Raw genomic sequence first — 25120 nt, 5'->3', positions numbered from 1 at the left:
GATGCACTGTGGGAAAAGCTTCAAAAATCCCCGTGAACGTTTAGATTTTTGCACTGTAGGGTTTTGAAATAAGAATAAAAATCTTAACTCTTAATCAATAAGGGTTGCAGTTTTCATTGAGTGGTATGAACAAGGCAGTCTGAGCTTTTGCTTCAAGCTCCTTGTTCAGGAAAATTTACAATTAATGGCTTTCTACAACAGCAAAGATATCTCCTTCATGGCTCAGCTAGGGACCTGCCAGACTAATCTATTCCCAGTGGGCTGGCCATGGTCCTTTACTCTATCTGTCTTAGCATATTGATTTCTGAGCTGTCTTATTGGTTCCTAACATAATTATAGCAGGAGTAGGTCTCTTAGTACAGCTAATACATTTACACCATGGCATCCAGGGAAGCTTATTATAACGGCATCCGGTAGTGCCGCTATAGTTAAGGGTCAGTTTCTATTTCTATTATAAACCCCATTTTTCAGGGAGTTTATATCTTAGCAGTTTTAATTTATTTAAAGGGGGGGGAGGGTTGGCTTTGTGTCATACCAGAGTCACATATTTCTGCCCTTAAAAGTTAATAAAACTGAAGTCTCTTTCCTTGCCATACTTTTGACATTTTCAGGAAAAGAAATGATATTTTCTATTCTGATGGGATCTTAGACTTAGCAACTAATTTGACATGTAGTTCAGTTGTGGTATCAGTAGAGGTTGTTTTTATACCCTAACCATTTTATGAAGAGAATATATGATTATGTTTTTTATCCTCAAAAGGTATGATGACTCCCAGCCCCAAAGATTAAGTATGTTTATCCACCAAGCAGGATTTTGAAAGAAACAATATTTTTGAAATAGAAAAATTATCATCCAAATAATCTTTTATTGAAATATTCATAATAGAGAACTCTTTCTAAATATGATAGCACAATATGTAAAGAAAGAGATGTAGCCAGTTAAGACAACGCTGTTCACTTTGCAAAATTTAAGACATACAAATTTTAAACAATTGACTGATAGAAGTTTGGTTTGCATTTTTATGGATTTGAAAAATATAAAATTATCTTGTCTCAAAAACACTGTGGTTAATGATCTGGACAGAGATGACTCACTCAATTCATGGATGTGCAATTGAGGCATTAAACGATAGTGACCTGTAAATGGACATTTCGCTAAGGCATTCAAACTCAGCACCCTAGGATCTTCAAACTCAATATGAATTCCAGAACGTACAAACTTCCCTGCTAGATTATATGTGTTTTTCTCTCTCAGTTTATACAGGTGATGAAAGATTGTGTTAAAGATCCAAAGTGAAATTTGTGGAATGGTTAACTCATGATATTTAAATTTTCCATGTCTGTATTTATGTTATACAAGCTCTAATTAAGCTTTGGTAAGATGAGATTCATATAATAGCCACATTGGCACTGGAATGATTTCTAATTTTATATTTAACAACAGTATAAGAAATTGATATGTTTAATATTACATATGCATTTTAATTTATGTATAATATATGTAGGTAGATAAGCTTTTCTGATAACTCAAAATTAACTTCTCTGAGGAAAATGTTATAATCTGAACATTTACTTCTAGATTGGATTGTATATGGTACTTTTTCTCCTATTATAACACCAGATTTCATCTGATATCATGGAATGTGGCTTGATTTATCCATTTCAACTATTTTTATCGCAAGCATGTGCAAAAGAGAGAGAGTGAGGAAAGATTTAAAAAACAAATCTCTAGAGTACAAAAGCTTAGAGTTCAGAAACAGGGAAAATGTTATAAATGCCATAGTGGAGGTAAATAAAAAATATTGAGAGATTTAAAACCCAGAGGAGATGGTGATCATTTTGTCAAAGTTAAAGAAAAGTTTAAAAAATACATTGTATTGGAGTTATGTTTGAAAGATAAGTAGATAATTTGACCATATACTAAATAGCTTTAAACTGTCATGATTGATTGATTAATTGATTTGTTTATGCATTTATTAGCCTTCCTTGCATAGGAGGCTGTTTTCTGTGTACTTGCCTATGGCAACATCTATTTTTTCATTTTCATTTATTTCTTTTAATTTATGGGAGAATAGAAGGAAAAGTAACACACGTCAGGACTACACAGGAGGAAAAATTAATTAGACTCTGGCTCTGTTACATTTAAAGTGCAAGTACTCTAACTCATGTGCTTTCCAATATCTATTTTAAACGCTCTGAGATCCCATTGCTTAATTACTGCTGCATTCCAGTTATAAGAGGCTGCTAAATACTTTAGTTCAGAGTAGGGAAGGTAGAAGTTTAAATGAGAATTTCCAGTCAATATGTAAGTATAGCAGAGCATGTCTGTGTTCTCTCTTCTTCCTAGCTGGCATCGTAGCTAGATTTGTGGTTAGCTGTCACCATTTCATTGCCTTCTGGGCAACAGAGTGTGAGAGGAAGGGATGAGTACCCTTTCTAGGAAATGGACTTTAAGATGTGAGTATATAACCATGCTTTCTCTTTGCTGTTCTTTAGGCTGGATAATATGGCCAGAGTGCATAGTAAAACACAGAATGGGAGGGTCTCAAAAGTCCTGAATCACCATGTGGAAAGACACATCCCCCCTAAGACTATATATACATTCACCAACCAGGACATCCTATAATGTGTTATATGACTGTATGTGAGGTGTATGTGGCTGCTACTGTAACCCAGACCACCCAAATTAGTGCACTAAGTTCTGTGAAACTACATATACATGTACATAAACACACACACACTCACACTCACACTTATAGGTTCTAATTTTACCTGTTATATGTATATCACATTTCAATTTCCAGAATTTTGCTGAAAAGTTGTTTTTAATCAATTTTTTGAAATGTATATCACATTTCAATTCCAGAATTATGCTGAAAAGTTGTTTTAATTAATTAATTAATTAATTAATTAATTAAATTAATTGTTTTGCTTTGATTGGTTTCCTCCAGAGAATCCTGGGTAAGGCAGATGTGATGACCGCATAGACTGCAGGGTTACTAATCAATTCTTAAGTGAATTTTCCTACTCAGTTCCTGTAATCAGCAGCTTCAGATAGGACTTGCTCAATTTTTGGACAAGATAGGCTACTAGTATTGTATCCTTATAGTTATTAAGCCCACCCCTTAAGTATCACTCTCTCTTGTTACATAGACTTTAGATCAATATAAACCCACAGATGCATATAATCGAAGAAATTAACTCATGATTATGCTACCAACAGGTGAATCTTTAAAGTTTTTTAATTAGATAAAATTAGAATAAACTTCAAAGACTTAGCATTTCAGCTAACACTCTTGGATCATTTAGATTTTCCCAGAACATTTCACAAAATAGCACAGTTAGATTTTTTCATACTAAAAATAAAGTTTAACTGGACATTTAATTTTTAAGAACTTTCTGTGGGTTCCATATGACACATAGAATTGTAGTGGCACAGGAATTTTACAAATAATGAGGTGAAAACAGCTTAACCAAATTTTTCAAATCTTCAAAAGGATTCTACTCTGGTGCATAATAGACGTGCCTACAGATGTCCAGTTAGGGCAAGACGGCCTAGCACGACAGTCACACAATTCAAATTCATAAAATGGGCTTTTTCTCGGTAAAGATGCCTTTCCATCCTGTCATAACAAAGAAGAATTGCCAACTATTTATTCCAGTGTTCCTAATTGTTGTCAAAACGTGACCTAAAACTCTGACACGGAATTTTTCAAAGTCAGGCTTGAGCCAGGCCCGCGCATTTATCAATGTTTATCCCACGTTCACCTACGCAGTGGCACTTGTGAAGGTCTGTTTTTATTTAATTCTCGAGATTTTGTTGTTAATGGGAAAACTGTCTCATAAATTAGGGAAGTGCTCAATTACAAGCCTGACAGAGATTGATTTTGCTTGTGCTGCTGGTCACTACCAGCAAGCGAAGGCCGCGGAAACCGGCGCTCCAGCTAATGCTCCGGCTCCAAAGGTGATCGTAGAACAAGTGTTCATCAGGGACCCAGAGAATGTGGGGCGACAGCACATCTGCATGCTGTGTTCACAGCAGGGATCCGCAGGACTGTCCCCCCCATCCCCTTACACACCTTCATGTGATAGAATCATGTAACCGGAGAGTTCGCGTGCATCTCTCTCAAAAACTCAACAGAACAATGAAAGGCTTCAGCCTACAAATGTAAAACAAAGAAAATATGTCTTAAAAGATCTGAAGTTGCAGCCCCACACTGGAATTCCACAAAATAAAATAGCTCCCAAAAGAAAGACACTAGACCCAGATGTGAATTAAACACACACACACACACACAAACATCTAACTTGGTTCATTTCGCGCCATGAACTTTTTCCTGAAACTCACTAAAAGTAAGACTCAGTCAACTAGAATTGCAAAGAACAAATCCAAAATAAAATACCATAATAAAGAAATGTCTGAATTCTAAGCCCTTCAGAAAGAAATCCTGGTAGCATTTAATGGTTTTTTTATTTGGCTTTAAGGACAGACAACCCATTTGAATGAAGTTTGTTGCTTTTAAGATTTTTCAAAACAACTCCATGGTATTAAGGGACTTATTCAATGTGTTTAGAAAGATCGATCCAGATGTGTCTTCTGCCTAAAATAATGGGCAAGAGCTACTCTGGATTACAAAATACATTTAAAAGCAAAAGTAAAATATAGCAGAACTGTGATATAAGAGAAATCACATTTGATTTAATTCCCAGGAAGATTCCCTCTTACTATCCCAGCATGGTCTCACAGGCATAGCAACCTCTTTCCTCTGAAGTCTCTAGATCATATTTTGATGACTAAACAAAGGCATTTTGACAAAAGATTGTTTGTTTCCATAATTACATAAGGCAGAATAAGTGAAAAGTGATAAGTTCCATAATTTAAAAAAGTGTCTTCATTATCAGCCTCATTCAAAATACTATTAAGAGATAAAACAATACACCTCCTAAGTCTGATCTTTTGCTTTCTAAGATTAAAAAGGACATTTAAAAAGTATATAAATATCACATCTAGAGTTCTGATATTTACTTAGCTATCTTAGAGCTTCAAATATAGGGAGTATGAATAATTAAAGAAATGGTATATATAAAATAGCTATTCTGTGTCTCTTCGTATCCATTCCCTACTAAGTTAAACAATTATTTAAATGCATCAATTTGATTGCAAAATTTGAAATAGAAGGTTAACTATTTCAAAATTTTCTTCGAAAATTACATTTTATCTATATTTTTAATAATATAAAAACAAAACAACAAACGTTATTTAAAGTTTGAGAGTTTTGTTTGTTTTTGGATGGACAATATAGTGCTGGGATATTTGTGTGTTGGGTAGAAAATAAAATTTAACAACGTTTCCCTGTCACTGAAATACACAGTTCAGACTTTTCTATGAGAAAGGAGTAAAATCAATTTTCTTAGGAGCCAATATAAACTGAAAGTGCTTTCAAGAGAAATAAAACTATAGTGCCCTAAAAGTTAAAGTTCCTTTCTTTGTGAGAGCAACATCACAAGGCCTTGGAGTTATTTTACTGTTTTGCATTGTTTGCAAAGTCACCTAATGGCAAGCATGGAACGTACATCGACTATGACTGTATTTTATAAACAGGCTTCACGAAATAGCACATTTGTTAGGGGCCAAGGATAAGTATCACTATAGTTATTAAATTACTGTTCTTTAAAAAACATTAGACAAATAACAGGAAATCACGCTGTGCAGCAGGATAACATAATAAGGCTTCACTTATGAGTTATGAACAATAAGTGAGCCTCTAAATGGCAAAGTTGAAAGTGGCCTTTTATTGTAACTTAACATTTTCATGGTTTAGAATGTAAACCACCATTTCTTCAGCAAAAAAATAAATTTTTTAAAACATGTTTATCTATATGGGCTATATAATTTTTTTTATAAACCTATAGATTAAGAGCATTTGAGGAAAATTACTTTGTAGTTTAATCTAATGAGTGCTGCTTACAGCTGCACTTCAGTATCTAGTGACTGAACAACTTTGCTAGTTACAAAAGACCCAACTCGGCCTTAATTTACATTTTAGACCTGCAAAGTTAACACAGAAAAAGTGGTGGAGTTGGTCTGTACTCCAGCTCTTTCTAATTGCAAAGCTCATTTTCTTTAAGGACTCTACATTGTTTCTCACTGTCACAGATATGAAATCATATAGGTTTAGTTCAAGGGTAATCTTAGAGATAGATACCACTGAAATAAAACCAAAAAACAAGCCTGTGCACTTCAGTTCTCCATACATGTAGGATGAGTAACTTCACAGAAGGTTCTTGAACCCTGAATGAGAAATCGGTGGAGAAGGGGGGGAATGTACCTTGCTTTGTGAAGTAGGTTGCATTACTGCCCCCAGTTTTCTCTCCTCCTTTGTTAACCCTTTGGCCATGACCTCATCATCTGTGGAGAATACTCCCTGTCTCTTGATATTGAGTCTGAATATGCAACTTGTTTTAGCCAATGATAAACAGACACAAGTGATGCCTGGGCCACAGAGGTCCTTCGTGTTTCTGCTCACTGTCTCACCTCTGCCACTGTCTTAATAGGACTATGCCCTGGCTTGCCTGTTGGTCCCAGGGGGCTACAGTGCAAAGCTGCCCAGCTGGACACAACCCAGAACAGCTAAACCCCATCTGGTCCACAGATCTGTGAGCAATAATAGATGGTTATTGCTTTAAGGGACTGGCTTTTGAGGTACTTTGCTATGCAACCATATCTGTGACCAACTCATCATGTGTGAAAAAAGAATTACATTGAGTTAGTTTAATTCAACATTTACTGTGTTTACATATTTCTAATAATTATGAAATACATGACTTTTTCATAATAATTAGAAATACGCCCCTCTGATCAGATTAATCCTCTACTTTTGACATAAAGGTCTTTTTAAAAATATTTTTTAATTGATTTCAGAGAGAGGAAGGGAGAGGGAGAGAGAGATAGAAACATTTATGATGAGAGAGTCATTGATTGGCTGCCTCCTGCACAAGGGATTGAGCCCGCAACCCGGGCATGTGCCCTGACTGGAATCAAACCAGCAACTTTCAGTGCACAGGACAACGCCCAGCCAGCTGAGCCACATCAGGCAGGGTGACATAACAGTCTTAAAGGAGCTGGATCAGTGCAGAACTGGCTCCTGGTAAGGTAATGTAGTGGCGAGGTAGGAGGAAACAGGCACTACAGTGGATTAGTGGCCTAGTATATAACATCCTTCCACTAAGGATGACGCACTGAGACCAAATCCAACACGGTCCTTTCCAAGGAATCAATTTTGTGAAGTTACATGGTCCAAAAGGGGCACTAATATTATATTCCCTGCTCTCTGTATCTTCTAGCTATGTCTTCTAGCTAATACTTAGACTGTCTGGTAGTGACCCTCAAGAATTAGAATTGATATGTCCCAATGTACAAAGTTCTCAGGGTAAATTCTCAAATGACCACAGCCTAAGTTCATGATGAGACAACAATGTTAAAAGAACAGTTATAGTCCTGGTCCTGGGGCCAAAGAGCTGCCTTTTAGAGTTGAGCTGTGGAGAAAAAGATATTTTAACTAAGGCATGACATTTGGTTGGCCCTTCAACACAGCTCAGAAATCCTATGAAATATCTCTGGCCAGCCTCCTCTGTAATCATCCCAGCATGTGTTGTGAAGGTTCATTACTATTCTGAGACTTTCTCCTTCCACACTCCTTTCTTATTCAGAACAATGATTTTTATTCTTATTTCACATAGGAAATGGAGGTTACATCAACTACCCCAATTTTCTGCCCTTCCATTGGCATTGATACCAATCTCATGAATTCTTCCTATACAGAGCTCCTTCTGGAATGCAATGCTAATTTATTCCTACAAGCTCTTGATTCCTGAGCCTTCAGCATTTCCTTTGCCACCGAGTCCTTTAGTCCATAAACATGAGGACATATCTTCCACTTTCACACCCTTCCCTATGCACTGCCCTCTCTAGTGATCTCCATATAAGTCTGCGTTTGAACCAGCTTATGGAAAGAGGAGATCAACTTCCAGGTTTAGCCTTAATATCATTATTTGTATCAGACTCACTTTCCACCAGACCTAACTACAAAAATGGGACAAAATACTTAACAAAACTGCTTAGAAGCATTACACACAACCAATGCAAGGGGGGTGGGTGAGCAACAATTCTAGAAGGAAGGGTGCCTGCAGAAGTGTTTTCACCAATACTTGTTTTTTTTCTTTTTTAACCATAGGTGATTCTCCACTTCTTGGTACAGGGAAATAGAGTTCCTTTAAAAAGAGGCAGCCTTTCTGGGTTAGGAGAAAAAGACTAGAGTTAGGGCCTGCCAGAGCAGCAGTAACTGAGGGGAGAAATCCTATAGAGGAGGGAACTACAAAAGATTAAACCCACAAATGGAATATTATTTGGCAATAAAAATAAGTGAATTATTTATACATGCTACAACAGGCATGTTGTAATTTATCAAGTAGTATGAAGGTACTATTAAAAACTTGACAAACCAACTAATAAAGGAGAAATATAAAATAAATATACTTAAATAATACAAAAGCAGTAAATAAAGGAGACATGCTGGGGCAAAGTAAAGATGAGGGAAATGGAAAACAAGCAAACAAAAAAGGTTTTTAAATCACTAAGCTAGTATTTACATAAAATGTAAATTGAATAAATAATTCAGTTAAATGCCAATAAAAAAGCAAAACCCAAATTATCAGGCTCAATAAAAAATCAAAACCCAAACATATGCTCTTAAGAAACACATTAAACAAAAGCAAATAAAGATGAGCAGAAAATATTAAAGTGAAAACACTAAAAGAAGAATGTTAGAGCAGCTGTTAAGTGTAGGGAAAGTGGACTTTAAGGCAAAATTATTACAAAATATAAAGAGAGACATTTGATTTTTAAAAAGGGCAATTTGGTAGAAAGATACAGTATTCCTAAATCTGCATACATCTACCTTAGTGGTAAAAATTTTAAAGTAGAAATTTACAGAATCGAAAGGAGAGTAAGACAAACTGACTCCTATTTGGAGAGTTAATCATGCTACTCTCAGTAATCATGAAAGAACAGCAGGGAAAAAATGAGTAAGATTAAAGGTGATTTGAGCAACACAAATAACCAATTTGAACTAATTATCATGTATCAAACACTACATCCAACACTGGCAGAATTCTTTTCAAGTATGCAAGACACATTTATGTGGTTAGATATAGTAAGTGAATGTGTAACACACTGATAAATGAGAAAAAATGGGATTACAACATTTTAATAATCCACAAGATGTCAATAAAGGAGAAATGATGGAACAAAAAATATGACATGAATATAAAACAGTAACTGAAGAAGACACAGTAATTACATAAAATTATATAGTAATTACATAAAATATAAATTGGATAAATAATTCAATTTTATGAATAGGGAAATTCATGACTCTTAACATGTGATTTCTAAGTTGTTCTAAAGATACTATACAACCCTCTCCCCCCACAAAAAAAGGTTCCAGCAGTTTATTCAAGTTGAATTTGCAGACTGACAAGTTCTTCTAATATTTGTATAGAAAAGCAAAGGGCCAGGCATAGCTAATACAATAGTGAAGGGGGACATCCATTACCTGATAAAGAGTGACTACAAATTATTGTTTCAGTAATTAAGACAGTATTATACTGGTGCAAGAAGAGACAAAAAGAAAAACCAACAGGCTATACAGAAATAAACCCACCACAGACTGTCACTTGTGAAATAGTCATGAAAAGATTTATTTTCTATAAATGGTGCTGGTTCTTTTGCATATCTACATGGGGGGGAAAATAACTTGCTCTATACATCATACCATGAACAAAATCAATTACAGGGGGACTGTAGACTTTTATGAAAAAGGCAAAACAATAAAGCTTGTAGAGGAAAACATAGGAGAATATTTTCATAACTCTGAGCTGAGCAATACATAGTAAACAGGACACAAGAATATTAATAACCTAAACTTTGTTAAAGTTAAAACTTTCTCTTTTTTTAAAAACATCATTAAGAGGTAGAATAGGCAGGTCATGATATGGGAGAATATATTTGTAATTCATATATTCAAAAGGACAAATATTCAGAATATATATAGAACTTCAACAAATAATAATAAAAAAGATAAACAACAAAATAGAAAAATGGTCAAAAAATTGGAATATGTATTTCACAAAAGAATGCTGACATCATTAGGGGTCAGAGAGATGCAAATTAAAACAACAATAAAATAGAGCACACAACTGCCAGATTGGCTAAAATAGAAAAGATAGAAAACACAAATGCTGGTAAAGATACAGAACAACTGTAATGCTTTACTGATGGGAGTGTAAAATAGTGCCACCACATCAAAAACTGTGGTATTTTTTGACTGAACTAAACATATTTCTGTATTGTGATCTAATAATTACATTCCTAGATATATAAACCCAAGTGAAATGGGTACAGAGCTCCCAAAATATACAAACAAGAATGTTAATAGCAGCAATAGTTAAAATAACCAAAACCTGGCAATAACTATAACAATCAAGAATTCTTCATCAATGGTGACTAAACAAAAATAGTGGCTAAAAATTTGGGTATATTCACACAATGGAATACAGGGGAATGTAAAAAAGCAAATTATAGCTACATGCAACAACATGGATGAATTCTGCAGTCAAAATTTCAGAGAAAGAAGCTACACACAAAATAGTATGTTTCCTATGATCCTACTTGTATGAGGTTAGAGAACAGGCAAATATATTCTATCGTGACAGAAATCTTGTCTTCTTGGGATGGGAGGAGACACAAGGGAGTCTTATGCGGAGCTGGGAATTGTCTGTATCTTGAATTGGGTGGTTATTAAACATGTGTCTGAACATATTCACAGAACATGTCCCTTGCAGCTGGGTCCCTCTCTCTCACTCAGTGCTCATTATGACCATTTCACTACCTGCTAACTAGGTTTATCTCTCGCCATTCCACTGAGCTTGCTATACTCATTAGGTTCATCAGTTATAATCCTTTTGTAAAATCCAATGGATATTTTAAAATTCCAATATTCCTTTTCCTCCTTTCTTCACGTAAAACCGTGTATTGCCCCCTCCCTCACCGCTCCTCACTCGCCGGCCTGCCAGTTTCTGCTGTTCCCCTGCCCTTCACACCCTCCAGGGCAGCTGGCCCGGGTTGCTGATGGCACAGAGGCTGCCTTTGTACAGAGGCATTTAAAATGCCCACTCTGGGCAGATGAATTACACTAAGGCATTTGCTCTGAACAAATGAATTAGCAAAAGGACCCTGCTATTGGATCTGAACCAGCTGTGCTGTAGGGAAGACGGTCTTGTAAACGGACACAGCCACTTCAGACTTATTTTTTCCAACCATGTGGCTGGGAGCCCTCTTGCAGAACTTGACCTGGATAACTCTTCCTTATGAAACCCTTCCTGAATAAGTTTTCCAAAATCCTCTCCATAAGTGAGATTCAATTCAAGGGCGAACTTCTCTTAGATACACTCCCAGCCTTAGGCAGCCTGGCGTAGGCATTTGCTTGCTCAAGGGATCCCTCCATCCTCCAGTGAAGCAGTGGATATATTATATTGTAATTGTCTGCATGTCTCACTTCAATCTAAACTCTAACCTGTAAGGGCAGAGATATATCTTTTCAACTTTGTAAGTTCAGTATCACAAACATAATGTGGCCTATAAATGCAATTGGTATCTATGTGTTGAATAAGTGAACCAATAAACCCAGCAGCAAATGAAGAAAAACTATTAATATCTATAAGAAACATATTAATTGAAATGACACCATCAAATCCAAATTTAGGAAAACAGAAATGTCTAGTTTTTGAAAGTTAATGGATTTATAGACAATAATAAAAAATGTTAATTCAGTCTAAATTAAACCTAAAGCCAATAGAAACTCACTTCAGTTATGTTTACTCAGTCCATGTTTAGTATATTTTATATATTTTACCAATCAATGGCTAATACTTTATAAGCTAAATAATGAGGAGCTATATTTATCGGAGTTTGCCTTATTTTATAAATTCTCTAATTTCCAAATTTTAAAGAATACGTTGGACATGCCAAAGTAGGTCAATATCATCATCTGTTTTTAGCAAAAAGTTCCAAGTAAAATTTACTATCTCATCACCAAGTGTTCCTACCTAAAGATTCAACATTACACTCAGTGACATAGAAACTGAGATTTTAAAGATATTTGGCAATATTTCAAGAATGTATATTTTGAATTTAATTTTTGCAGCAATTGCTATGAGTAAAATTTATTTTTTTTAAAATGTTGAAAACAACAAATAATTAGATTAAATAAATCTGTATGAGCAGTATTTATTATATAAGACATTGTGCCAGGCACCATGGGTGACATTCAGGAGTCGTTATGAAGATATTCTCCTTCTTGAGGGAGGGAGAAATATACACAAATAGATAGACCACTGATTTGAGACACAGGTTACTTGGTTTGGTCTTCTGTAACATGTCCTACCCACAGGGGAAGTCTGACAGACCACAGCACCTCCAGGTGTAAGAAACTATAGCAAATTCTTATTAAAAAGGATGGCCATTCATTATTATTTTAGAACAATTCAGTTGATTGAATGCTTTCCATGTTTGAAATCTTTGTGAAAGAAGTTCTGAAGAAAGAGTCATTAGTAATGGAGTCCCTCTATTAATGAACATTCTTATATCTAGCTTTTTCTCCAACAAAATTGATGAATCAAAGAGCCTGGTCTCTGAATCTTTACTGCTGTTCACATTCATAAATCCACCTGGCATATGACCTCTCAGGAGGAATCAGTGCTCAGGATCATTGTGGTGGCTCTTCACTTATATCAGCTCTTCCCTCTGTACTTATGCTGGGTCATGTGCGTGACATCTTTTCAATGTGGGACGATTATTTCACTCTCACTGCCTCTTATTCTACCTCTACTTCACTTCTACCTCTCAGATCAGTTCTTAGCCTCCTGAGCAGATGAACTACAGCAAATTCTCCTCTTCTGAAAGTTCCACATTTTGAGGTGCACTCAGATGGAGAATTGTAGTGGGACATGGATGTGAAAGTTGAGGGTTTAGAAGAGTTTTGAGAATTCCTCTTTTCTATCCTGCTGTCTCAGGAGAGCATTCCATCCATCTGCTCTCAAAATTTCAATCTTTCCCCTCTCAGTGTAAGTATCATTTACCAAAAATATATGCTTTCTTAACTCTGAATGAAGGGAAATAGAAAGAGGAAGAGAGGAAGAGCTAGGACATCCATTTTTGTCACATATATAGAGAAAATTAAGTTTTAGAAAGGAATTTTTCTTGGGCAATAAACAATGGAAAATTTTCACTGAGAAAGCTTTGTCTCACCTGCCATTTAAAAAAAAGTCATTATCACTGTACTTAGGTAACTGACCTATGTTTTCTATGGAAATATTAAGTCACTTTATTTGTAATTAGGTTGTTTTCAGGCTTTTCTGAAAATAATGAAAATGAAAGGAAGTCAAAGTTTAGGAATGAAGTAAAACATTTCCAATTGAGAAAATGACATTTGCTTAAATTATATTTTACCTCCTATCTTGTTTTGGTCTTGTTTCCTTTGTTATTAGTTTATAATTTTAAGTTCTCAGTTGAGGAATAATAATAATTTATTAACAAGTGATTAGGAGACCTCATCCAGGCTATTGAAGAACTGAGAGATGGATGCAAAGACATTGTAAAGGCAAAACAGATAGTTTCAAGGAATTAATTGTGCACACAGAGTGGCAGTCATCTTGCCTGAGAGACTGGAAAACCAGGATGAGAAACAGTTCTGACAGAGAGACACACAGAGCTTGAAAGATCCTCAGATACCCCAAGGGAAGCATTTCAGAATGCAATGAAAACACAGGTTAGAGGATTGGGGAACAGGGCACACCTACAGACAATATTTTCAGTCTTTTGCATGGAAGTGAAAGTTGAAGAAATGGCAAGTGTTTAAAATCACCAAACTGAAGGAGACCGAATAGTTGATGTAACATTGGGAGGAAGAGTGAGAGAACAAGATTTTAGAGTTAGGAAGACAATCGAGAGAATGCAGATTTGCAGAAGGCAAGTGAGAAGAGTCATTGAAAGGCAACCATGTCAAATGGTGTTGACAGAAAATCAGAAAATTAGACAATGGACAATACATTGAGGAGGAATCATGGTATAGAAAGCATTAGCAAAGAAAAAGTTGAAATACTTGAAGGCTGATGGAAACGAGTTAGGTGAAGTAAATATATACAGATATATACAATAGACAGGGGAGGTGATTGTTGAAGGATTCCAGATAATAGCATGGTATCACTTATCACAAATAGATGGACTTGTCATTAAAAGGTGTGGTGTTTTTCTTCCTCTGATTTGGAGGAAAAAGAGCAAAATTAATGGTGATTATGCACCAGAAGAATTTGAGTAACAGGGAAAAAGAGTTGAGTTTAATTTTCACCCACATTTTCAATACAGTAGGATTTAAAGGCATCTACTCATATATATGTGATGTGGTATATGCTGGAGGGCTTGAGGAAAGACGAGTGGAACTGCTGATGTGCAAAATGGAAGTAAAAGACTGCAGAGTAGCTTTTGGAATCCAAAGAAGATTGGCTAGCATGAACAATGTAACCACTGTTAAGTGCTTTCCCCTCCCCCAGAAATTCTTACAAGTCAAGAGTCAAGATGAAAAAAAATTACATTTTAGTCCACCCAACATTGGGTGAAAATATAAAAATATAGAAAAACAAATGGAACATAAAATCATGTGAGGCAAGGAGGAGGAAAGCTAACCTATTAATGAATAGTGTCAATAGGTTCAAAATCATAATCATAATAAAGCAAATTAAAAAACTGGATATTTAAGAAACTTAGAATTAAATTCAGTGAGAAATTTTTCACATATTTGTAGGTAAGGGAAATTACATATTTTTACATTTCTAACAAATTTCTGACAAAACTATATATATACACACGTATATACATATATACATACATATATATATACACATATATATATATATGTATGTATATGGTAGGAGAGTATTACACAGATTCTAACATTGTTTCGTAAGAAGATGAAAATGGAAAGTATGCCAAGAATGTAAATGATATTTTTTGTTAATCCTGCCAAAAATCAAAGTAGTCTGAACTCTTCCCAAAGTTGTTCTCAGACGTGCTTGGAAGGAAAAGAGGAAAGATAACATATTAGGTAGGAGCAGATGCTAAAGCCAGATTGGAACAATAAACAATTAAAAAGCAACCACTTCTAGCGTGATACTTTACCACTTGAGGGAATAGAATTTGCAGCTTTAGTAGAAGGGACGGATACTCAGGGCTATGGATAGAATAGGAGAAACAGGAAGCGGGTACAGTAGTGACAGAAGATTCCCAGTCTCTACGATGGGAGCCCACCCAACCCCCATTTCTATTTCATTGGGTAGACAGGAAGTGGCTTATCTAGGAGCAAGCTCAAATAAGACATTTTCTAATTTTCATCCAGAGTAAGACTTTGGATTGGTAAATGCAATTGCGGAAGATAGTGTGGAGAGCTGAAGGTGCTTGTGAGGAAATATTATAATGAAGTTCAATACAGCTTGAGCTGGAGAAAATAAAAAAATAAAGAACAAAGTGCATTGAGGGATTAGAGAATGCGGTAGGGTAAATGGATTTTCCATAAACATAAAAGATTTTTATGGAAGAAGCACTTTGAAAAAGAAAACAAAGATTTTGATTGGAGAGCAGAGGTTTAGCATCAGAGATCTGAGAAATTCGTAGTGAGTCTCGGTGTTCTGTGGGAAGTGAGGGTGTAGAATGGAGGAAAAGATCGTCGATGAGAAGGTACACTTTAGTGTGTCCGATGTGCCTTTCGTATGTATTTTGAAGCCGGCACAGATGATGAAAGTAATTGGAATGGAAAAGAATATGAGACCAGAAGTCCCCATTAATATATTAAGTGTCATCATCATTAAAATAAACAAACAAAAAACCCTGCTGGGGGTCTTTAACTCTTGCCAGGAACCATTAAGTATTCATGTTCATTAAACTCTAAAGTTTCTTTCTTTACAAAGCATGCACAAAAGCAAGATAAAAGGGAAATTTTTACAACTCATTATGTATTTGTTGGCTTTCCATCAGGTTGGCTTTCAAACGCCCTTAATGGGAATAGTGACTGGGTGAAGGTCCTGACAATGACGCTCCTGTGCAGGCATGATCCAGTATCTCCAAGGAAATGGCTCAGCCACTGTGAACTAATAAGATAATAATGATGCTGTTGTTGTTTAATGAATATATAAGCAGAGGTGGAGTTATACCCTTTGAGGAATGAGTGGAAAAGGAGGCAGTGTGAGGGAGAAAGCAAAGGACATGTATGATTAGGAATCATGGGGAGCAGTGGAACTACTTGTGTACTAATCTTACATGAGTTTTTTGACACGGCTTTACAGCATGATGTAGTAAATCAAATTTTGGTTATTTAAGCTCAGCTTTATGTCTTTGTAGAGATTCACCTCTAGTACTTAGGACTCACATATACCATGTGACTAGTCACACTGATTTTTCAGCTTTCACTAGTCCATCTTTCTTGTGGAAAGTGGATGAATGGCCAGAACATTGTCAAGAGACCTGCAGAGGGAAGATTTTGAACCAAGAATTTTTGATGAGTGACAGTGAGTGACCAGCAATGAGGAGGAACAGAGGATGCAATATCTGGCGGGAATGATCTTCAAAGGAGATTTTGCAGAAAGAATTGAGAACATTTAAGAAGCTGTATGGAGCAGAACATAAACCTACTCCACTTTCAGGACACGAGGTACCCAGGCTGTAGCAGAAAAAAGCTGCTTCTGTTTGAGAAGCAGTGATCTTAAGAAACATCTTGTTTCAGTTAAATCATGGAGGTGGCCTAGATGAAGCTTAAAATATGGAAGAGTTGATTGTCTGTAGAAAAAGACTAGGAGGCTGAGAAGTTGACATTCAGATCAGATTTCAAGGGGAGGCTTGGGCTTTCAATAGGGACCATGTAAAACAGGGATGGGAGGTATGGTGGGTTTCAGTTCCTAACAAAAAGGTGGGTGATGGCTTCTAATGCCAGGGTCCAAAATTATTCATTCATTTGTCACAGGTCCTGAGTGCTTGACATGAGTCATTTCGTTGAAGATTTAGGAGTACTGTCTTTTTGATGGCTGGAAACCAATTTAGGGAGTGAAACAGAGATGTAGATCATAATTTAAATAAGTGGATAGGGCCTCTACTCTAAGTAGAGATTCTAACAAGAGAAAAATTTCAAGAGCCTACCATGACTATCTTAACCTAGGAATCATAGAGTTAGATTCAACCAACATTTACTGAGGTCCTTCCATGTGCCAGCCGCATCTCATACTGGTAACAATTCTCCTTGTTACTGTCCTCGTAAAAGATAGATGATTTGTGGCATTCCAAAATTGTGATTCAGGCCCATTGACTTCAAGCTTTGTAATTTTCCTCCTCTATAATATGGCTATCATTTCAGTTTCTTTTGGAGTAGGAAACAGATTCTTAGAGTACAATAACATCTATTTATCAGCAGGACTATTTTCAATTTATTTATTTGTTTTCTCCCTCATTCCAAAATGACAGGACAGCCAAAACAAATAGTTAAGAAAATTTGGGCAAGAGAGAATTAAAGTTGAAAATTTAATCAAAATCATAAGTAAGATTCATTAGTTCCTTTTTATTGCAAGTCGAAGGGTTTCGAGCTTACTAGCAATCAAGGAGAGAAAGAGAGAGGAACAAAGAGAGTTTAATATCTAATATTTGCCCCCTTATCATAATTTTTATTTCCTTATTTGAGTTATCACCTAGAATATGATACAAAATTATCTTTTTTTTCCAAGCATATCTCCAGCACCTCTTACTGTTTCTAGTACAGAGAGGAATCTCAGTAAATATTTGTTGAGTGAACGAAAAACTAAATAAATGACTAAGTGAGTAACCATGAAAACAATTAATCATCTCATAAAATTGCAGGAATTAGCTCCTAATTATTTTCAGAATGGTTTGCTCCCACTCCCTCACTAAAGCGTGTGAATATTCTTCACACAGCTGGCCTCATAGATCAGTGCCGCTTCATGCCTTCCTCTTTCTTAAACACACTGTCATAACGGTGCTAATTCCTTCCCCTCAGACTTTTCACCCTTAGCTTTTAGCACAAATTGAAATGTATTCAAAACTATCCTCCTTCTGGTTTTTTTATTTTACCTAATGAAGAGATATCTCCTATACAATGTTTTGTCCTCAAGTGTAGACATAAGGTTAAACCAAAAGGAATTACCAATACTCAACCATATTTCCAACACGATGACTCCTTTCTATATTGAATAATCGATTTTATATATTCTAGCTCTCCAGTGGGCTGCCTCTCCTTGCCCTTCAAACACAACTGAATAATTTTGAATGCATAGCCAGGTCCCCAGTCTTGGACAACTGCATTTCCCCACAATATTTAGATAGATTCTCTAGCACCCACAAATGTTATGTAACAAACAATTTGTGGTAGAGTTTATGAACAATTCTATCAATTTACGCTGTGCTTTTCTTTTCTAAAGCTTTATACTGCCAGAGGCAGGAATTCCTTGTATTCTCCTTTATTCCTTCCAAATTAGTTAAGTGTACTCTGATACAATACTAAGCCTGCAATTTATTTAGAAATTATCTTGAACTTTACACATATGCAATAATTTTATACATATATATATATATATATATATATATATATATATATATATATATGGAGAGAGTGTTCTTGAAAGTTTTTACAAAATACTTAAATTGTCTTAATTCAATAAATACCATATTCATCACCACTGAAGTACAATAGATATTTAATGTATTTTTAAACTTAAGTTAGGAAAATAGACAATGTAGGTTCATTTAGAGCTTATAAGGCATCTTTAAAAAGAAAGTAGCAGTTATTCAGGAAGACACAAAGAAAATGAAACTATAGTATTTTCCCCAAAGAAAGCAAGAAAATATGAAGTTTAATATCCTGTGTTTCTTAGCTATTGTTCTGTTTTGTTTTTTCCATTTCTTTCCCAAATATAGATATGCAAATGATAACATAAAGACTAAACTGTTTCTTCGTTTTGTATAGCCAGACATCTCTTTAAATTTCACAAATTAGAAAAGCATGTGTATTCACTATTGTACAAGTTGTTTTGTGAAATAACTCTGAAAATCATGGTTTATATGCTACATTAGTGTGCGGTTGTGTGGTATTTTGAGAAAGACTTCAGCAGTTCATGATGTGGTTGTTACTAAGAAAGCAGAATTTTTCCACAAATAGTGAAGGGGCATGTTTATTGAATCTGCTCTACAGAAACTGCCTAGTGCATGAAGTAGAGGAACGTGACTCTTCCGAAGACTGACTTCTCTTTCTAAACACCTGAGAAAGATTATGATTACTTCATATGACCTTTTAGACTGCTGATGTAAAACTGTAGAATAGTACAATGAATAGAATAATGAAAATTTCATTGTTGCCTGTTAGAATTCTCTAGTGGGTTTAAACCAGTAATGATTTTCAATTAATATACTTTAGAATAAGATAGATATCCAATCTCTCTTTTCGATAGTTTCTAGTTCCTTAAAACTTCACCAACTTGTACATATATTTGAGGCCACGGTTAGCTTGTCTGTGTCTGAGACGCTGCTACTCTCTGAGGGTAATGGAGCTTCCATTAGTGCCCTCGGACATGTTTATATTGAACTTGTTAAAAGCTCTCAGTATTAGGATGATTTTGTGAAACTTGGTGATTTTTCTTTTTGTGATTTTCATAGCAAATGACTAACCACAAAATGTTTAAGAATTCCTTGTTTTTATTTAAGCTCTCCAGTCTCCAACCTCTAATTTGGGGGGAAGAAAAAAATGCACTAATACATGAGCCAAGGTATGTTCTGGCGTGGGTTGCAAAATCCTGTAAGGAAGAATCCAAAGCAAACCAGAAAACTTTCACTTCATTACAACTGCATTAGGGTAAGAAGTCTAGTCTCCTCTAGTAGTTGTTTTATGAGGTGATAATGAGGGGAAAATTCTCTGGCCTAGACAATAACACATATTTTAAAGTGGGCTTAGAACAGATCATTTCAACCTACCCAACTCAATGATAGCAGAGGTTTAAATGACATCTTCTGGTTGAGAATAAATAGATTTTTTTACATTAAAAAAATTGAAGGACAAAAGCACAATAATGGGTTTAACAAACTAAAATTTGCATTAAAAAAAAGACTGAAGTCCTTCCTTATACCCACAACTACCACTGTCATCTAGACTTTTAGTATATCATTTGGCATTCTTAACAATAGTAAACCAGTAGGTCTGAATCAGTATTGATAATCCAACTCCTTGAAATTACGTTCAATATTTTCTTTAGTATTACAAAGTGTTCTGATATAATTCCCAGAGGAAAAACATATTGTAATTGTCGGGAAGGCTATTGAACAGGAAACATGAAGAATATGAAATAAGCTACTTACATGTAAAATGTAAATTATACTTCTCTTTGCTTTAAGATAGTGTGCATATTGCATCAATGTCTTTGTTGTAGAAATGAACAACACTGTACGATGTCTTGGAGAAACTGACCTCTACCACAACAAATATTGTATACTCTTCTGCCACCCTTTCTCTCTTCTACTAACACTTATGAGGCATTATTTTTAATTAAAAATTTCACAGAGCCTTTGGGCATATTGTGGTGATACTAATAGTAATAATAATAGTAATTCTGCTATCTTTGATTGGGTATAATAATCTAATAATAATAACAACAGTAATAATATTATGTCCATGTTAGTTTTCAACTTTAGTAGCATTTGCTTTTTCTTTCTTTTTTTTTTTTTTTTTTTGGTAATCCTCACCTGAGGATATTTTCTCCATTGATTTTTAGAGAGTGGAAGGAAGGGAGAGAGAGAAACATTGATGAGAGAGAGACACATCACCCCGACCAGGGGCCAGGGATGGAATCTGCAAACCACGCATGTGCCCTTGTCTGGGAATGGAACCCTCGAACCAAGGGGTGGGCAATACTCTAACCACTGAGCTCACTACCCAGAACTAGCAGCACTTTCATATGCATCATCCCCTAAACCCTCACAGTGACTCTGTAAGAAAACTGAAGCTCTATAAGTTTATTCTCTCATCCAAAGTCACAATCTAGTAAGTAAAGGAGTTGAGAAAGGACTCCCCCAAAAGAGAATACAACCGAAAGATAAATTATAAAAGTTTCTGAAAAGCTAACACTTTGGTTACGCTTACATGCTGCCAGGGAGATAGCTTCTTATGCTGTAGAGTGAGTAGAGGTACTGGGCAATATTTAAAGAATGAATAAATGAAGTGATTGACGATTCAAAGCATCCACTTATTGCAGCCCTATCTTGGTTGGGTTTCTAGGAATCCGAGTTCCTTGTACGTATAAAAGTACAGGAAGCTCTACAGAAAAGAACATTACATGGGATCCAAACAACAATATAACCTCATAAAAATGTTTCTTTGATTCAAATGGGCATAAAAAAGATGTTTGGAAATAGAAAAATATTTGAGTACACAAACATTTTTGGTTCTAACTCAGGTCACTCAAGGGGAAATGATTTTCTCCTTTTAGAAAATGCTAAATATACTTCAAGCCACAAAGGATACTTTAAATCTGTAAAATTAAGACACAAATATAACAACTTAAATCATTATATGAACTGTGATGTTAAAAATGCTGTTTTGCACTCACAATATTTTAAAAAGTTAGTTGAGGAAGACAAGTAAAAAAATAAAAGATCAGTGGTTGGTATTTAAATATATTAATATTTTGTTTAATGAATTAAATATTATCACACATAAATTTTGTTTAGAATTTTAAAAATGTCTTTTTAAACAGGGAAAAAAACTTCATGCCACCGTGAAGTGAACTCACTGATGATGTGGACAAACGAATGTGGAAAGCTGGTGTTCGGCTGCCAATTTTTCCCATGGATGGGTATTCAGGCCTCACTTTTATTTTGAAAAATAGATGCTTAGATTTAATGTTGAAGGAAGCAAGAGAGAAGGACTCTGTGAAGGAGGAAGGTAAGTGCTGATGAATTTGACCTGATCTGATGTTCTTCATTTGTGCTGAATGTTCCTGAATTGCCACTGACTAGGATCCAAAATATAAACTCTCCTAGTCCTGCTTTGCATATTTAGTAGCACAGGGAGTGTTGCAGGGACTTCAAATCTACTTTATCCTGAAGCAGGGATGTTGCCCCTAATTTAATACCTTGAACTGATTCTATGTAAGTTGTAATCTTAATTGCTATTAAGTTACTGAATTTTATGAAACAGCTGTTTAATAACATTTGTGAGTTAATGAGAATTGTCATGTGGAATGAAAAAGTCATAAAAAATTAAAAAAAAAAAACAGCTTAATTTGAAAGCCAATTTCTTAATTAGTGTTTTAGAATTTTTCTATGGTTTCTGATGTAAAATCCTTCCAGAATATTTTCAATTTCAAGGTGAGTGTGTAAGTTTACTACCAAAATTAAGGAATGATAATCTGAGGAAAACCAACTGTGTTTATTGCCTAACAAATAAATGATAAATGTTAAGATTTTTGGACTTTTCCTTTAATCCAAAGTAAGTACCATCGGTGAAAGTATTAAATTCTTAAAGAAATTACATTAATGCAGTACACAGATTAATGGGGATAGATTTGTGCCAACTCTTGCATCAGGTGCTTTCTTGCGCCATTTATCCTAGGACAACTTTGGGGTCCTTCCATGGAACCAAATCTGACAGCTTAAAATGCCCAGGAAAATGCCCCAGGAATGAGGGAGCAAATTTCTACAAAAATAATGTTCATAGTGTGAAAGTTAAGACCTTTTAGCAAATGTCTAAGACCTTTTCTATACCAGAACCTTCAGAGAGCTATTCAGATGATGAAATTCCTCCTAGGATGACAGAGTTTTTTAACGTCTCGGAAACAAACTCAAAGATGTGGGGATTCTATATCACAACTAGACACCTTGAGAGAATATACTATGTGAAAATCTCTGAGAATTAGACCTGTTACAGTATTTTAACCCTCTGGATCTAAGCAATCTAGACTATACAGTTGTGTCAGTAAAAGGCAAAGTGATATTGAGTTAATGGAGTGATCAGGGAAAGATAACTCTAGATTCTGGAGTAGTTGAAAATCAATTATAGTTGATAAGAATAACTTCCATTAACATTTTCAAAACTTTTCTTGCCTAAATTTTGGAGACCATCAGATTTTCTTCTAGATTGAAATGCTATTTGCTGTTATGAAAAGTTGTCATGAATATGCATTTTGCTACTACATGGAGAAATTCACACATAATAAATTCACATTTATCTAGGCCAAACATAGACTTCTTTAGAAGGAAAGGATCCTGCTTCAGAGAAAGAGTGTCTGAGGACTTTCCATAATCACTATGGTTTTAAAACATAAAGATGTTAACAGAGTCCATGTGATTATGGGAAACTGAGTATATCAGAAAGTTACTGTGGGTCACTCTTACATAGCTTACGTGAGAGGTTGGTGCTGCCTGTCGGAATCTGTTTTATATTTTGTTATAAAAGAAATAAGATATCAGTTATATATTAAAGTTCTGTGCTATAACCACAAATATAAAGTAAACAATTTTAAAACACTATCTAGATTAAAGTAGGATCTGAATAACATATATATTAGAAACTATGGCAACTGAACACTAGCTATCCATAGTCATCTGTCAATATCAGCAAAATATTTATTTTATAGGGAGAGGAAATCTTAGAAGTAAGTTTTTTTTTTGTTTAAAATTATACCCATTTTAATTGTAAATGTAAACTGGTTATTGAGGAAACAAATATCAATATTTAAAAATGATGGTACACTTTCTAAATTATACATAGTTTATAATTTATAAAATATGTCTATTTATTCCACAACTCATTATTTTTAAAATGATTCTACTGTATTTTCTAATACAAATAAGAATTTATTAGAAAAAAAAGTCTATAAATTATTTGTGTGTAAGGTATAAATAAGATCAGAATCTGGCTATGTTTTCCCCATCAGTAGCTAGAATACTGTATGTAAATACAGGTTTACATGTAAATGTAAATCCTACATTTTTTGAAGCCCTGTGCATGCCAACTTTAAATCTTCTCCTAATCCTACAGTAAATATTTAGGTATTTGGGGTATGTTTCTAGACTTTCTATTCTGTTCCTCTACTCACCATGTGTTTCTGATCCAGATGTTTTGACATCTGGGGCCTTGCTGACTCTGAAGTGACTGCCCTTCTAGAGCTAACCAATTCCTAGAGATACTAAATAACATGCCTGGAAGCATACCTTTTCTACGTGAACCACACAGTCCAGAGCCCACCACCCCACCTCTGACATCGGGCTCTATACTTTGGGCACTCTTTTCCGGCCCTAATCACCTCAGGGCCAGGTACCAGACAACTAGAGAGAACTTGCACCCCAAAACCTGCTAACATAATTTCAACCAGCTGATCATAAGCCTGTGTTGTCACTTCATTTCTGCAGAAAACACAACCAAGTCTTGTGCTTGCATATTTCCCTACTCCTGTCTCCTGACTGACCCTGGTGCTTCCCCATGTGGTCCTGGCACGGCAGGCCCTTTTCTCTTGGGAAATGTGAGGTATACACTATCTTTGAATTAATTAATTTTTAATTTTTTTAAAATGTTTTTATTGATTGTTTTAGAGAGAGAAGAAGGGAGAGGGAGAGAGAGAGAGAAACATCAATTGGCTGTCCTGACCTGGAATCAAACTGGCAACCTCTCAGTGCACAGGACGACATCACACCAGCCAGGGCAACACTATCTTTTTAGTGCCAGTCATCTCCTGATCTGTTGGACTCACCATTCCTGAATAATAATAAAACTTTCATTTTAAAACAGTTCCACTGACCTGTCATTCCAATCACATTCTTTTGCATACACTTTTCACATGTGATTCTGTAATATTCTCAAATATTTTATAGCACAAAGGCCCTCTCACTGGTTTTTGAATCCGATCTCAATATAGTTGTCTGAATGAGGATTTGAGTAAGTTAACAGCGTGTTCTAAGAAAAAATAC

The sequence above is a fragment of the Miniopterus schreibersii genome, assembly GCF_964146895.1.
Source record: "Miniopterus schreibersii genome assembly, chromosome: 17".
NCBI lineage: Eukaryota > Metazoa > Chordata > Mammalia > Chiroptera > Miniopteridae > Miniopterus > Miniopterus schreibersii.
This window is presented reverse-complemented; position numbering follows the sequence as displayed.